Source organism: Zootoca vivipara, chromosome 5 (assembly GCF_963506605.1).
Source record: "Zootoca vivipara chromosome 5, rZooViv1.1, whole genome shotgun sequence".
Classification (NCBI taxonomy): domain Eukaryota; kingdom Metazoa; phylum Chordata; class Lepidosauria; order Squamata; family Lacertidae; genus Zootoca; species Zootoca vivipara.
In genome coordinates, this window is record NC_083280.1 from 38903018 (window position 1) to 38921114 (window position 18097).

Genomic DNA, 18097 nt, shown 5'->3' on the forward strand with positions numbered 1-18097 from the left:
AAAGTGTAAATGAGCTATAAAGTTGTACCTTGGTTTTCAAACAGCTTAGTTCACAAACTCGGAACTCGAATGTCGCAAACCCGGAAGTAGGTGTTCTGGTTTGCAAACTTTGCCTGGAAGCTGAACGTCCGGCGCAGCTTCCGCGGCTTCCAATTGGCTGCAGGACGCTCCTTCAGCCAATCGGAAGCCGCGCTTTGGTTTCCAAATGTTTCGGAAGTAAAACAGACTTCCGGAACGCATTCTGTTCGAAAACCAAGAGGCAGATTTATAGATACCAAGCAACTAAGTGCCTCTTATATTTGATTATCAAATGGGGGCAAGGTTCCTGGCTGCTTTGTTTTACAATTTTTGAAGGCATATGTCATCTGTCAAGACAGGTTAGTACCTGCATAGAGTTGATGAAAGAAATCTTTAGTAGCCTTATACATCTGGTATATCAATAATGAAATAAATAATGTTTGTTAAAAGCACTGTTGACTTGCAAGAATGTAGCATTTCAACTTAGAGAAACAACCTACAGAATCTATTTACCTAGTGCAAAAAATATCCCATTATCCTGAATTGTTATCAGGGGTGGCCAACTCCCAAGAGACTGCGATCTACTCACAGAGTTAAAAACTGGCAGTGATCTACCTCCTTTTTTGGGGTTCAGGTCAAAGTTGTTGAGCTCTTTTAGGAAGGAAGAAGGCCCATTTTGAGGGCCTTCGGGTCAAAGTTGTTGAGTTTGTTTTTTTAGGGGACCCACAGTTGTGCAGCTACTTTGGAAGGGAACCAATGATCTACCAGTGATCTACCGCAGACGTCCAGTGATCTACCAGTAGATCACGATTTACCTGTTGGACATGCCTGTGATAAACATTATTTGCCTAAAATGTTTAAGATCTTCTGGTTTGTCCCCTGGTTTGTCCCCTGGTTTGGGGAGATTTCCTAGTGTCTACTATGGAGCTGATGAACTCCCACCAGTAAATTCATTAAATATTCTCATCTGCTGAGTGAATTTGTGGTGTACTTCATAGAATACTAATTGTATTCTGCTCTGCTGGAGTGGTTAATTTAGGAAGCCCGAATCCAGAAATTATGATACACCGAAGCACAAAAGTGCAAAGTACAAACTAACAAACTAATAAATTGCTAGCTAAGTAGCTCTCATGACAGAGCACTGCATGTCCTAGACATCTTGATGCATTATATGTTTGCCTCAGGTCTGCACTACGTTTGTTCATCCCTGGCAGAACTGTGTCTTTACTTGAGACTGGTTTAAGTACAGCTAGAAGCGAAGATTCAAAGATTCTGAAGTAGGCCCATGTTCCTATTCACATTTTTGAATTCAGGCAGTTGTAGACGGGAAATGTAGGGTTTTTTTCAGAGCAGAAGTGATTACATTATCTGCCAGATAACAAACCCCAATTGCTCTGGTATGTAAATGAGAGGATAATGAGACTTTCAAGTTCATTTATGATTGACTAGCATAGAGAAAGTTAGAGAATAACAATAGGCCGAATACTTCTTTCCTTTTCTTTGATGAAGTTGTCATTGAAATTCTACACGATATTGATCCAGAGCAGATTCCAGCATATACTTAGCAGAGTAAAAACTTAAACATCTTGCAGGATTCCCAAAAAATAGACCAGAGGCAATTAATATTTTATCCAGCAGAGCTTTACTGCTACTGAAGGCAAATGAGCATCATGGTCACAAATCCAATACATTCAGGATTGGCACTGTCCATAAGAAATCCAGTTGCAGTAGACTTAAACTCACAATAATTTACAATAAGTCTAAACCTTAACACTATACAGTGGACCCTCAGGTTACGTTACCTTCGGACACGGCACGGTTACGTTGTGGACACTGCAAACCCGGAAGTGGTTTTGCCGCTTGCGCACGCTTAGAAGTGCTCTGCACACCTCACACATGCGCAGAACAGGCACCTCCGGTTACGAAGATTTCGAGATACGACCAGGCCTCCGGAACGGATCCCGTTCGTAACCGGAGGTACCACTGTACAGTATACAGAATACCACACCAGAAGGAAAAGAGATAGAAAGGAAAAGTGAAATCCGGGCTCCTTCTGGCCTTACTTTGATAATCAGCATGACCTTGACTGAAAGAGTTGAGAATCAGTTTAAGCCAGCTGTACTCAGCTTCTCTGAAGGAATAACCCAAACATCATGAACCTTCTGCTTGTTTCTTTCACACAGAGAAGCTTCCAGAACCCTCTTGAATTAATTTGAATAGGAAAGATCGCTACACATCAGATCAATGCTTTCTGCAGTAAGACATGCAAACTGACAGAAGTTTCTATCTCACAGGTGTGCCAACTCTAGAGGGCCAAGGTGTCTTCAGCCCCCTCAACATTTGTTTGAAGGGAGCCTGGCTCCCTCAGGTTGAAGAGGCTTTGTGCGCCTCAGCATCCTCCAGACTCCAGAGGATGCAACATTGTGGTGCACGGTGTCAGGAGAGGCCATGGGGACCGGCGCACCCTGGCACAAGGTCGTACCAGCCTGTGCAGCATCAGGAGATGCCGCTGGGACTGGCGCAGCCCAGCAGAAGGGTGTACCGGCTTGTGCAGTGCTGGGAGATGTGTGTGACGTCACGCACACAACATGCACCAGGCCTCTCTCAATCTTGGTGGCAACCTGGCACCTCTGCCCTATCAAGTCAGCCTAATGGAGCTTACTCCCACAAAACGATGCATAGGATTGCAGTTATGCTGAGAATAATAAATTGGAGATTATGCTATGCATTGCTGCTCTTCAGTGTATGTGTGTAGATAGGTAGATAGAAATAGATCACTGTGACTGTATACATTTTTACACAGCTATGGACTCTCCTTGTCTACTGTAGTGGCTGCTGGGCATCAGCTGAGGGGGTTGTTCTTATGGGCCATGCTTGGCCTGAAAATTAGAGGAGACTGTTGGTTTCCTCTAATCTCACTTGGGAGAGTGGCGGTAAAGTCATAGCAGTGCTGTGGAAAGCGTCCATGAGCCCCAAAAGTCAAAGTTCAGCGCATGTAATTGCATAGCTGCTTACAATTTTTTGACATGCCAGCAAGCACCTTGATGGGGCTGTCTCACGAGTGTGAAACAGTCTTGGTTACTTAATCTACTGGAATAACTGGAAACACAATGTTCCTTTCAAGGCTAATTTTCTTCTGGTCTCATGAGTAATTATATCCTGTGTTGTTAAACCTTTCTCTAGCATGCTCATTAATTTTATTTCTAATGATACTTGGTTTGATATTCACAAATTCTGGTAACAGTTCGTGAGCAATTCTTTAGCATGAGGAAATGCATCACTCAAGCAGAGATATGGCATTTTTTAGAGTGCTTTGTACAGCTAATCCCATAACAAGCCCATCAAGACAGCAGTTCTTTATTATTTTTCCCTCATTGTTGCAGGAAACACAACTTTTGCCTGTGAAAGATTTAGAACTGCCTTTCCACACTGCTACCTGATGCAATGGGGGGAACTGTGCATGAAAAGTGCACAGGAGGGATTGTGTACATGTTTTGCTCTCCTATTAGACTGAAGGCAATGTACTTTTAGCACAACACATGCATTTTTATTGTTCATTGGACATAATTCATGTCTCTCTCCTTGAGAATGCACTACCTGAACATTGACTACATGGTGTATGGGGGGGGGGTTACCTCAGAAAATACAATTCTGCCCTCTCCCAGATTTGGCATCCATTTGCGGGGGGGGGGGGAGAGAGAATGTGGAATGTAGTTGTGTGTGTGTTTTATTACTGATGAACAATATAATAATTCCTGTGGCCATGCCATTCTGTAAAGTCTTCTTTAAAATTTATTTGCATATTATTATTATTTGGTAGCTGTGCAGGTCTGTTGCTATTCTGAATAACATAACCCATATTCATGTCTATGTGAGAAAGAGAAAAAGTGACAAATATCTGGCTATACTTCCTATTGAATGTTGCACTATTATTTTATTTTATTTTTTTAAAAAAAAACCTCTTAGTACTTTTGTGCTTTCTGGAATATTCATCCAAGGTGGAATCTACACATTTAAAACGTTGTGAAAAATGCTTTTTTAAAAATAGTTTTGAAAAATGCATTAAATTTGCTATAGCTCACAGTCACCATCTAGCGTCACAATTGTATGTTGCACTTAACAACACATTCAAAATGTTATATTTGCAGCCATATACCGTAATTGAGTCCTAACTGTGTTTTTAAACGAGGGGTGGACCAAGCAATGACTCTTCTCTGTGCTGCAGCTATTTTCCTAGTCAATGTATCAAGGTTGGGATTTTCAGCCTGAGGGCCATATTCCTTTCTGGGCAACCTTCGAAGGACCACATACAATGAGATGAGTGGAGCCAGTATCATTGAAATTCTACACAATATTGATCCAGAGCAGATTCCAGCATATAGTTAGCAGAGTAAAAACTTAAACATGTTGCAGGATTCCCAAAAAATAGACCAGAGGCAATTAATATTTCATCCAGCAGAGCTTTACTGCTACTGAAGGCAAATGAGCATCATGGTTACAAATCCAATGCATTCAGGATTGGCACTGTCCATAAGAAATCCAGTTGCAGCAGACTTAACTTAAGCTTACTAAAACTTATGTCTAACACTATATACACACTAGAAGGAAGAGAGAGAGAGAGAGAGAGAGAGAGAGAGAGAGAGAGAGAGAGAGAGAGAGAGAGAGAGAGAGAGAGAGAGAGAGAGAGAGAGAGAAACCCAGGCTTCTTCTGGCCTTATTTTTTTTTTTTTGCCAGCATGACCTTGATAGAAGAGATAAGAGAAACAGCTGTACTCAACTTCTCTGAAGGAATAACCCAAACATCATGAACCTTCTGCTTGTTTCTTTCACACAGAGAAGCTTCCAGAACCCTCTTGAATTAATTAGAATAGGAAAAGATCAATACTTTCTGCACTAAGACATGCAAACTGACAGCCAGAGGCAAAAGTGTAAATTATATCTTTCTGCGGTAGGGTAGCTTCTCCAGATGTTCCCACATCCTATCAAGACCAGTGTTTCCCAAACTTGGGTCTCCAGCTGTTTTTGGACTACAACTCCCATCATCTCTAGATAGCAGGATGAGTGATCGGGGATCAGGGAAATTGTAGTCCAAAAATGGCTGGAGACCCAAGTTTGGGAAACACTGAAGAGGCATTACCCAGTTTCAAGGTAGACTCGTAATCTGGGGAACTGGGTTCGCGTCTCCACTCCTCCACATGCAGCTGCTGGGTGACCTTGGGCTAGTCACACTTCTTTGACGTCTCTCAGCCCCACTCACCTCACAGTGTTTGTTGTGGGGGATGAGGGGAAAGGAGATTGTTAGCCGCTTTGAGACTCCTTCGGGTAGTGATAAAGTGGGATATCAAATCCAAACTCCTCCTCCTCCTCCTCTTCTTCTTCTTCTTCTTCTTCTTCTTCTTCTTCTTCTTCTTCTTCTTCTTCTTCTTCTTCTAGGACACATGCAGGCAAGTAGCACAAGGTCAGGTATGTGGCCTTGGGAGAGGTGCTGTACTATGGAGAGAGGTCCAAGGGTTAGACTAAGGGGCGTGGAGGGCAGCATTCAGCCTGGTTCCCCCTTGCTACACTACATGGTAATGAGATACTGTGGTGTTTGCACAGGATTGGACCTTGCAAAAGGGTGTGATGAGGCACAGTTTTCACACTGAAAGGATCTCAAGAGCACTATGGAATTCCCATTGCTGGCCACACCACACAGATTGCTGCCTCCCAGGGTAGGCAAGCTCAAGCTCAGGAGCCAAATGCAGCCCTCCAAGCTAACTAAAATTATTTAATCAGTTGACAACCCTACTTCTTTGCCAACTGTGTGTGCATGTGAAGCTTGTTAGACATGGAACTTTACATTTGATCCAAAGAATGTGTTTAGTCATTTTCAGTGACTTACTTAAACTTAACCCCCCCCCCCAAAAGACTTCGTGAACAATACCAGAAATTATTAGAAATACGCCCCTCATGATAGGCATATCTGAAGAATCCTCAAGGGAACGACAAAAAGTTCACTTCTGGGGCAGAGAGAAATATTGGCAAATATTGCCCTCTGGTGTCCAAATGAATTAGTTACTTTCCCTTAAGGCAATTTTTTTTATTTTATTTTACAGTACAGTACTTAAAATATTTGTTATCACTCTTCATTGTTACGAACAATCTCAAAGCAGGGTATGCAACACCTAGAAGAAAACACCAAAATATATTATTCACAACATCAACAACCACTAAAACAGCAAGCCCCACCAGGCTGTGTGATAAATATATCATGCTAATGGGCCAGCTTCCATCTTTTACAGGCTTTTGATAGGAGTTGCTCTGAAGTAAGACCTAGCCAGCAGCTCAGCCTTGACCAAATACCTTTAATAACCCATAACATTCAAGTGATTGCCTCCTTGGGAACTAAGATGGCCCAAAAAGGCGGACATTTCACTGTATTGACATAGCTATATTTCTGATTGTTTTAAGCATTGAGTATTTCAGATTTCGATTTTAATGTTGTGGTTTTTTAGATTTTGTTACCACACTGTGGTTTGTATAAGAGCAGGATATAAGATTATTATTATTATTATTATTATTATTATTATTATCCCTTCTCAGAAGGGAGAGAGGGCAAGCTAGATCTCTGAACAGAAATAAACGATAAATTACAAGAACTCAGGCCAAAAGAAGATGGATTTCAAATAAATCTTCACAAGGTTTTATTGATGTGATGCGGAGTTTAAATGGGAATCAATCCCAATGTTGAAGGCAAATAAAGGTAAATTCCAGTAAAAATCAGGACAAGGCCCTGTTTCGACTATTCTTCGTCAGCAAAGATTCTCAGGTCAAAGTGTACCAAATATGTTTGCCTTCTGAACAGAAACAAGGCACAGAACTGCAGTGTGCACTCAATGTGCATCTTTTTAAAGAAGCACAGTTATTAGGAAATGACAATAAGCAACTAAGCCAAACCCGGGATCTCTGGAAGTTATTGCTTCTTAGAACAGTGATGAGGGATGGGTGTAAGACTTTCGTCTGCTCACCGGAGGCAGAATCGCTTGCTTTTGTTAGCTCTATGTAGCTGAGACTGGTAGAGGAGCCCTGAGAGAACAGAATGTTGGCGACTCAAGTAGACAGAAGAGAGCTAGGTCAGGTTATCTTTCTGTGTTTCCAACTGGCCTGCCCTTCGCCAGATTCCCCTGAATTGTCTCCTCCTTCTACAGTGGTACCTTGGTTCTCAAACTTAATCCATTCTAGAAGTCCGTTCTAAAACCAAAGCATTCCAAAAGCAAGGCGCACTTTCCCATAGAAAGTAATGCAAAACGGATTAATCCATTCCAGACTTTTAAAAACAACCGCTAAAACAGCAGTTTAACATGAATTTTACTATCTAACGAGACCATTGATCCATAAAATGAAAGCAATAATCAATGTACAAGACAGCATTGTAGATGATAAAAATGGAAATTATTATTTTTTCTTACCTGCACTGATGATAGTCATTGTTTGGATGCGGGGGGGGGGGGCTTTTATCCATTTCTGCAGTCGCACAATCAATAATCAATCAATCAATCAATCATTAGCTGAACTGGGTTCCACACAGTCACAAAAACAAATTAACTGAAAAAGCCTCAAAAACACAAAATAAATAGCAAAAACAAAAACGCCAAACTTAATCCGTTCTGGGAGTCCATTTGACTTCCAAAATGTTCGAAAACCAAGGTGCAGCTTCTGATTGGTGCAGGTGCCCTGGAAACAATAGCCGACAGACATTCGGCTTCCAAAAAATGTTCGAAAACCAGAACAGGGTCATTCCACATCAAATCAACGCAAAAAGCAAGGGTTTCATCACCCACCATCTCGGATTTTCAGGAAACTTGGTGTACACCCTTCCTTTATGGTTGAAAGAAACCCCCTTAATTTTTTTTCCTCTATCTCAAACAGTTTTTAAAAAAATACTTTATTCATTTTTCAAGAATTAAGCACAATAACAAAAATACAAAAATAACAAAAATACACAACAAAAATACAATGAAAACAAACAACCAATAAATAAAAAACTATTAAAAACAAACAAAGAAAAAAATTCTTTTACTCTCACTAACTTTTTAAATTTGCCATCGTGAAGGGACTTCCTTCAGTCCCACCTTTTCAGCTTCCTTTTCTTTCACCTCTTTAGCAGGTTCATCTTAAAAAGTATATATCTCTAACTTAATTTTAAATTTAATTTCTAACCTAAAATATTATTCTAATAGAAACTGAAAACTTACACATACTTCCCTAAGGTGATTTATATGTTGTAAAAAAAATTCAAATAAAATTTATATTTCTGCCAATCTTCTTCCATCTTCTCCTCGTCTTGGTCGCGAAGTCTCCCAGTCATCTCGGCAAGTTCCATATATTCCATCGTCTTCATCTGCCAGTCATTGATCGTTGGTATCTCTTGTGTCTTCCATAGTTTAACTATTAACAACCTTGCTGCTGTTGTGGCATACAAAAAGAATGTTCTGTCTTTTATCTTAATTTCCTCTCCAACAATTCCAAGCAAAAAGGCCTCTGGTTTTTTTATGAAATGTATATTTCAACACCTTTTTGAAATAATTATAAATCTTTTCCCAGAAGTTTTTTAGCTTGGGGCAAGTCCACCACATGTGGTAAAAGGTACCTTCTTTCTCCTTACATTTCCAACATTTATTATCTGACATGCAGTGCATTTTTGCCAGTTTAACATCACACAAAGTATAGGTGGTACATAACACCTGTTGAATATAACACCTATACGAAGAGTCGCACACGACTGAACGACTAAACAACAACATACATAGTTTTCATCATGTTTTCTTTCAATACATTACATGCAGTAAATTTCATACTTTTTTCCCACAATCTTTCCCAGTCATTGATCATAATATTGTGCCCCACATCTCTTGCCCAGTCAATCATCTCTGATTTCACTTGTTGATATTTAGTATGCCATTCCAACAATAAATTATACATCTTAACACCTTAAACATTTCATTTATCTGATGATACTGTAACCAATCCATTAAACTGTCCTTGAGCTGATCATATGACTTTAACTTAAAGTTATTACTTTCTTCAATCAATAAATCACTATATTTTAGCCATTTAGACTCCATATTTTTTTTCCTGAGCTTTGGCCTCCAGTGGTGATAACCACCAGGGTGTTTTTCTTTCTAACAAATACATTGAACAATGATTTCCTAATTATGTGGTTTTTAAATCCTCTATGGGCTTTTATCTTATCATACCATAAATATGCATGCCATCCAAATACATTATCAAAACCTTCTAAATTCCAATAGATCCATATCTTCCAACATGAACCATTCTTTAAGCCAGCAAAATGTCGCAGCATCATAATATATTTTTAAGTCTGGCAGGGAGAATCCACCTCTATCCTTTGTATCAGTCAGCAATTTATATTTAATTCTTGGTTTCTATCCCTTCCAGACAAATTTTGATAAAGCTTTCCTCCATTCACTGAAACATTTCGCATTATCTCTCACTGGGATCATCTGGAATAGAAATAGCATTCTTGGCAACCGCTGAAATTTGGCCCATCAGAGACAGTTTCAAATCAAACCATATATCTAAATCTCTTTTAACTTCTTTCCACAACTTTTCATAATTATCTTTATACAAATTCAAAATTTTTGCTGTCAAATTCACACCCAGATATTTCACTATTTTCACAAAACTCAGTCCAGTAATTTCTTCCAATCTAACTATTTCTTGATTCGAAATATTTTTCCCTACTACTTTGGTTTTGGAACGCCCTCCCAGCAGATGTCAAGGCAATAAGTAACTATTTTACTTTTAGAAGACAACTGAAGACGGCCCTGTTTAGGGAAGTTTTTAATGTTTAATGCTGTACTGTTTTAATATTCGGTTGGAAGCTGCCCAGAGTGGCTGGGGGAACCCAGCCAGATGGGCGGGGTATAAATAATAAATTATTATTATTATATATTATTATTATTACTCTTATTTAATTTAAAACCAGCAAAATGTCCAAACTCTTGAATGAGATCCAGTGCTTTACCTGCACTGGTATCTGGTTCTTGTAATGTTAATACTAAATTGTTGGCAAAGGCTTTTAATTTATATTGTTTCGATCCTACTCCGATACCTACTATTTCATCATTTTTCCTTATAATATTCAGCAAGACCTCCTAAACAGAAATAAATAATAAGGGGGAAAGAGGGCACCCCTGTCTTGTGCCTTTTTCCATTCTAAGCTCTTCAGAAATCACATTGTTGACAATAATTTTAGCCTTTTGTTCCGAATAAATTGCATTTATACCATTTAGAAAGTTTTGACTGACCTCCATATTCTGTAAAATTCTTTTCATAAAATTCCAAGAAACATTGTCGAAGGCTTTCTCTGCATCAATGGACATTAAAATGCTTTACAATTCTTTTTAACCTCTAACATTTCTAATATATAAACCACATTCCTAACATTATCCTTCATATGTCTACCAGGCAGGAATTCTGCCTGTTCTTTATGTATCACCTCACTCAGTGCCTTCTTCGATCTTCTTGCCAACATATTTGCAAAAAAATTATAATCAACATTTAATTTGGGGATATGTGGATTTGAAGTTATGAAAATTGGCAATCAGGAAATCAATTTAAAAAATACGGTCAGAAACTTTAAATGCTGACAAGTAAGGTAGGTAATAAGACCTAGCAAGAAAAAGATTAAAAGAATTTAAAATTATGCATTATATTCAATTATGCAACATTACATGATCCCCAATTTGTTTTTCAGAATATTATTGCATACATAGACATGTCTGTCTTACAAAAGAAAAGAAAAAGAATGATGTTTGTGTGCCATCTTGAAATAATGGATGCAAGGAGACCTTTTAACATTTATGTTAAATGTTGTTGTTGTTGTTGTTGTTTAGTCGTTTAGTCATGTCCGACTCTTCGTGACCCCATGGACCATAGCACGCCAGGCACTCCTGTCTTCCACTGCCTCCCGCAGTTTGGTCAGACTCATGTTCGTAGCTTCGAGAACACTGTCCAACCATCTCATCCTCTGTCGTCCCCTTCTCCTTGTGCCCTCCATCTTTCCCAACATCAGGGTCTTTTCCAGGGAGTCTTCTCTTCTCATGAGGTGGCCAAAGTATTGGAGCCTCAGCTTCACGATCTGTCCTTCCAGGGAGCACTCAGGGCTGATCTACGTTAAATATATTGAGGCGTAATTTGCAATGAGACAGTTTTATGACAGCAGATACATTAACAACAATAAGGACAACAATTAAACTAAAGTAAAAAAAATACCATAACAGATTGTGCTATTATCAAAGTTGATTACCTTACAAGTTCAATGCTCCTCAGTTTCTTTGCTGTAGCCTCAGTATCACCTGTTAGTTTTCCAATTTTTCTTCCATCAACGCCATACTGCCAGTGATCGTCTGTGGGGATTGTACAATACCAAGCACATGAGGAAATGGTATTGCGCAAGAATTGTCTCAGCTAGGTTAGCAGAATGAAGGTGAAGGTCCATTTGGGTGAAGAAATTTTACAAATGCATCTCCCTCGTCTTGATTATTCTCTGATATCATTCCTTTTTTTAATAATAAACATTTTTATTAGATTTTCCAATTTAAACATCTAATCCATTTTCAAACTATACAAATTATCCAAATATCAATTAAATAATTAATCCAAATCTTCTGCCAAATTATACTAATTTAAATGTGAGTTCCCATGCTTCAGACTCAGAAAGTCACTGCTTTCTAATCAATAAAATCCAGATCTTATCCAATAACATGTTAAAATCCTTCTATCTTCTTTCAAGCCGCTGAGTTTTTTCGAGCAAGCAAGTTTAACCAAACCAATATGTTTCTGTGTGAATTTATCCCTTTGATTCCTCTATAAATTAGCACTGTCTCTTTGCACGCTGGTATCTTGCCAAGTCCGTCCAAAAATCCAAAGATCCTTCTCACAACCAGCAACAGCCATCTTTCGAGCAGTCCCCATAAATCAAATCTTTAAGCTCCTGTGATGTTTCGCTCCAGATCGCTACTCAGTATAGTCTTTCCAGGGGAGATTTGCCAGACCAAAACTGTAAACACGCATCTTATGTCTTATTTATGGCTCTCTCCCCCTTTGACTAATATCGTAGCCGGCTTTATCACCAACATGGCGGACTCTAAATTATAGCTGCGCCATAACTCAAAAGTTTATTGACAAGTTTCCAACCGCTAATGAGAAAGCTTCTTTTTGATGTCCATATCTTGAAGAATCCCCAACCACATTCCAAGCGAATCCAATAATACAACTTTGATTATTTATGTTTTCAATTCACACAGTTTATATATTTAAAAAGACCATATAAATTTCCCACTTTCCAATCTCGCTTGCTTTATAAATGTTATTTATGGTTCTTCACACGAAACTTATGTTAATTGAATTGTAAAGCACAATAAAGCAGAATTATAAAGTTCTCGCTCTCCCCTTCAGTCTGTCACATACCATTTCTTGCTGATTGCATTCCTGTGTTATCTTTTGTTTTCTCAGTGGCTGAGCTTGGCAGTATAAATCTTCTTTCCTTATCTGAAGCATGTCCATGGCTTATATCCAATCTTTCTCTTGTCATGGAGCCTGTTTTCGCTCCATGGCTCCGGGCTCCCATGGGGGCTTACCATCCAGAGCCCCCAGCTTCTCCCTCCTTCCGAAGTCAAAGCTGGTAGTGGGCAACTGCGGATGAGACTGCATCCCCCCATACCCTGGGGAGACTTCAGGAGGCTGCATACTCCCCTCTACAGCCTCGTAAATTTCCCCATGGGGGTCGGAGAGATGGAATTTTCAACCATCTTCTACGGTGATCCAAGCGGAAGTGCAAAATATGATCTCTGATATCTTTCCAAAGTACCACAAATAATCATACTTGCAAGCGACAGAACAGCCAGGATACAGATCATCAGCATTCACAGGAAGTTTGGGGAGGTTCTCAGGTTGAAAGTGAGGGAGGGTTCTTTATCAATGCTCATTCTTCTTGCTTCAGTTGTGCCTATAGAATTGAGTGGTTTAAAGTTGTGGAAACTGCGAGTTCCAGGGAGTGTCTGCATGTCTCTGAAACAGGTTTCAAGGGAAAAGCCGATTATGTCTATGTCTTCCCTTGCAATATAATGGAAGTTGACCTTTTCAATTTTTTTGTCACAGAAATCAAAAAATGTTTTTGGAGTAGTACTGTACTCTGCTTGTCAAGGGGTCTCTGAAGACTCTCTTTTCTAGCTAGACATTTTGTAGTTCCACCAATACCGTCGCATTCTGACTTGCCATGACTAGTGGCAAAGAAAGACACTGTGCATTTATTTGGAAATCTTCCTGATGGTGACAGAGATTTCGGAAGTTGAACTTATTTTTGTACAGTACTGTGCTGCGCAGCTGTCACTAAAGTAGTGTATCTGTTTGATGTGAGGAAAATTATCTTTTATATATTTCAAACCTATTTCTTGAGTTTTGTATACCATATTCACATCATGCTTTAAATCATCAGAAACAATGCAATGGGACAATATCATCTTCTCTCTGTCAGGACTTTTATAAGGCACTACCACAGGATGCAAAGTACAAGAATCATTTGAGGAATCAAATGTTCTATTTCAGGCACGTCCGACTCCCAAGAGACTGTGATCTACTCCCAGTATTTAAAAAAACTGGCAGTTTTTGTCATTGGAGGGGGGAGGAGTGTGGGTGGATTGCCCAGAGTTGTTAAACCCAGAGTTCTTCAGTTTTGGGGGGGTAGGATTACCCAGAGTTCTTCAGCTTTTATTTGTTAACTTTCAGTAAACTTTATTTAATCTTGTGATTGATAATGGTCCTGCGATCTACCAGGATCAGCCAGGGATCTACTAGTAGATCACGATCTAGTGGTTGGGCATGCCTGTTCTATTTTGTCTATTAGGTCATCAATGAACTCATCTAGTGTTGAAGTGGTTTTGATGAAGTGTGTTCAATCTGTGGAAATCCATTGTGACAATTCAATGGAGTCACTTCCCAATAGCTAAACTGTTTGAGATAGAGGGGGGAAATTTAAGGGTTTTTTTTTTTCAACCATAAGTGAAGGGTGTACACCAAGTTTCATCAAAATCTGAGACGGTGGGTGACATGACTGCATTGACATGACGTGGAAAGAGCCAGCACTTACTTCCGTTTTTTAGGTGTTTGGGAAGCAAGGCGTTTGAGAACCAAGGCTGCGCCCTCCACCTCCTTCCACTAGTACCGTAACTGCCTCTTTCTCCTCAGCTACCATGCCCATTTGTGACTATTGCAGATATTAATGTTGCATAGCTTGAAGCAACTGGAAGCATAAAAACTGACTCCTTTTGGAATAAAATTTGTCCGACCCATTTGTTCAATTTAAAACTATACTTGCAGAACTTTCTTCAAAACAGAACAAAAACGTCAAAGATACATCCAAATAATTCCACACACTGTCTTGTGTAAGTCCACCACAAGTTCATCTTCTTAGAAATACAGTCATACCTTGGTTTTTGAACAGCTTAGTTCACGAACAACTTGGAACTGGAATGTCGCAAACCTGGAAGTAGGTGTGCCAGTTTGCAAACTTGGACACTCCTGCAGCCAATCGGAAGCCGCGCCTTGGTTTCTGAATGTTTTGGAAGTCAAACGCACTTCCAGAACACATTCTGTTCAAAAACCAAGGTACGACTGTAAAAGATACTGTATTTCCAAACAGATGTGGAATCAAAGGTGTGTCTCTTCTTACAGCCTCCATTAGCCTGAGGCTGTGTGCTCCCGGAGAGCTTCATTTACATTTTACAGCCTTACTCCCACAGAGCCTGAAAAACAAAGACTCAGCCACCACCCTTCCAAGATGGAAGGCTATTGAATTGCAAAATCCCCAAGTGTGAGCTACTAGAGAACAACAACAGTTAGGAACTCATTGTTGTTTAGTCGTTTAGTCGTGTCCGACTCTTCGTGACCCCATGGACCATAGCACGCCAGGCACTCCTGTCTTGCACTGCCTCCCGTAGTTTGGTCAAACTCATGTTCGTAGCTTCGAGAACACTGTCCAACCATCTTGTCCTCTGTCGTCCCCTTCTCCTAGTGCCCTCAATCTTTCCCAACATCAGGGTCTTTTCCAAGGATTCTTCTCTTCTCATGAGGTGGCCAAAGTATTGGAGCCTCAGCTCATAGTCCCATTCTTTTACTTCAGACCCATGGAAAAACCCAATGTTAAAGCCTTGGGTAATACACATAGGCATTCTCCATTTCAGTATTAACAGTTATACTTAACTGTGACATCACCAGGAGTTGGTAGCCGATGGCAACAGCTGTGGAAGCATCTGCACAGCCTCCCATTATCCATATTGGAGATGAACACTACTTACTTAAATGTATTTAGAAAGACATTTTTTTAGAAATAGAAGGTGGCTTGCTTCAGCCCTGCCATTCTCTTCATTACTCTTGCAGGTAGGGAAAACTACACAGGTTTCTGACATCCCTGAATGGCAAATACAGGAACTGTGAGGATAGCTGCCACCTGACAGCATCACCCAGGCACCTCCACTGGCTTTTGCCTGGCAACTTCACCCCTGACTTCAGCCTGCCAACTTCCACTGGCTTCCACCCATGAATATCTACTGGTTCATTCATTCACTGTGCACCTGGAGGACAACCCCCTGCCCCACGAATGGCATAATTCCTAATAAGGTCTTATATGGAGGGCAACCTACGCCACTCCTAGAAAGCACCATTTACCTTGACCACATTCAGAACCTCCCATTCACACACACGTTTACTCTCCAGTCATTCACATACACACCCAGCTTCAATCCACAAATATCCACACAGCTTCTGTCAATGGGCTTCCAAAGGTGAATTTCAGCCAGCTTACACACACAAACATCAGCCTGCTTCAGCCTTGCGGCATCCACTGGCTTTCAAATGCAAACTTCACTGGCGTCTACTTACCAACATCTACCAGCTTCTACCAGGTCCACTGCCAGACATCAGCAAACTTCCAACTGTGGGTATCAGCTGCCTTTAAGCTGCAATCCCACTCAGCAAGCAAACTTGCCTTCTCATTGCTCCACAGCTGCATGATTGCCGCCATCCATTTGCCAGTTTGTCTCCAACTGGAAGTAGACTGCCCAGTGCTGAATGCCATAGCTGTTGCCCACTATATTGTCTTCAGGGGGTGGGGAGCTTTTGCCTTGGCTTTTCTGTTGGCCCACCTTTATATAGCTACCCAGCTCCCATGTGCTTTTGTGACATCACAAGCAGTCCACAGCCAATGGCAGCAGTTGAGGAGGAATCATCATAACCTCTCCATCCCTCAGCAGTTCAACTGCTTGTTTATTACTCAAAAGATGTATGGTCAGGGAATATCACCCCATAAATCCAGGGGGTGTTGTATTTTTCAATGGCTGTACCCCTTTGTGTCAACATCCCAGGTAGCACATGCCGGGGAGGGGGGAGTTAAAAAGGGGAGCAGTGATGAATGTGACTCTTACTTTGTACAGTGGGCTCCATTCCAGAACTTTCTACACCACCACCTACTCCATCCAGTTACGCAAAAGGCACAATGGCATTTAAGGAAACATCCCAGCCAGGCAAATCACTCAAGGAGGGGACAAGATGTTCTAAAGATCTCTGTGTGCCATCTCTTAGATCAGGTGTATACTGTACAACCTGTGAGCCTCACTCTAATTTAAAAAATCACCTGCAAATTCAGACCTCTTGCAAGGACAATCTATCCCCTTTCCAGTAACTTGCTGGGAAGAGTAGGAGAGCGAAAAGGGCAGGGGGGGGGCAGGAAGAGTAAAATGGGACTCTAGCTGAAAAAAGACTGCTCACTTGTCTTAGATGGAGAAGCTGATGGGAGTTGTCTAAAATTTCTGGAGGGCACTAGGTTGGGGGAGACTGTGCCATACAATGCTGATGTGTATATTATTCTATCTTTGGAAATATGGGCTGACTGCACCTATGCAATATGGGAACCTTCAGAGCCCCAAGTTCTACTGAAGAAAGGTGGATTAATGAATGAATAAATGTCCTATTTTTTGCCATTCAATTACTTTTTATAACCCAGTTCTACATGATTTGTTTGAAGGTTGGATCTTGGTTTCTGACAGGTGTTATCCACGACACCGAAGTATTTTTGTGAGTTTATGGTCCAAATTACTGTCCTTAGTGTAACAAAGGAAGTGGCTTTCTATCAGAGGATAAGCGGGGGGGGGGGGCTGACTCCCTCACCTGGCTGGTAGTGAGAAAGACAAAGACCAGAGCTGTGTGCCTGTGACCTGGCTAGAAGCAGGCAGAAACCAGAGAGTTTAAGAGCCATGCTTGATTTCTTTGGATTCCAAGGCTGTGACTATGGGAGCAGCAAGACCACCTTGAAATGTTGGTGCTGAGAGCCCCTCCATCATAGGCTCAGGTTGTATATATACATGTATCTGTAAGCAGTGCTTTTTTCTTTTAAAATGTTTAGGGGTACCCTCATTCTGACTCAAGAAAATCACCATTTTATAGTTCAAATCAGGGGGAAATACAGTAAATGGAAAAAGTACAAAGATTCACAAAATGTTTAGGGGTATGCATACCCCTGCGTCGTCAACCCCTTAAAAAAGCACTGAAAGCAAATTGTATATCCTAAAGGCACCACTCTCTCCTCTATCCCTCATTCCAAGTGTTATAAGAAAAACTGCCCCCTTTACCTTATGGCGTATTCCGTATAGATTCCTTAAGTGGGTTACCTACGGTATCAGTAGGAGAAAACAACAGAGGCCAACCACAGTATATTGAGAAGCAAAGCGGCTAATTAGCCTGATCTTTATTAAAGGAACTGTTGCCCACCTTGTAGTCCAAGACCACCCTCAAAAACATCATACTACAGTACATCACAGAAGCAGGCGATCCACCTGATAATGGTCACTGATTGCATTACCTGGGCAGTCTGCTCATTCTTTTGTGATGGTTAATACTCTAGTTCCTGAATCCAGGTCACAGGCTCACCCTATTCATACACAAATACGCACTTAAGACATGATTTGCAAGCAAAAAGACAATGGGAAGCATTCCCCATCTGTCTCCCTTACTGCAAAGGAAT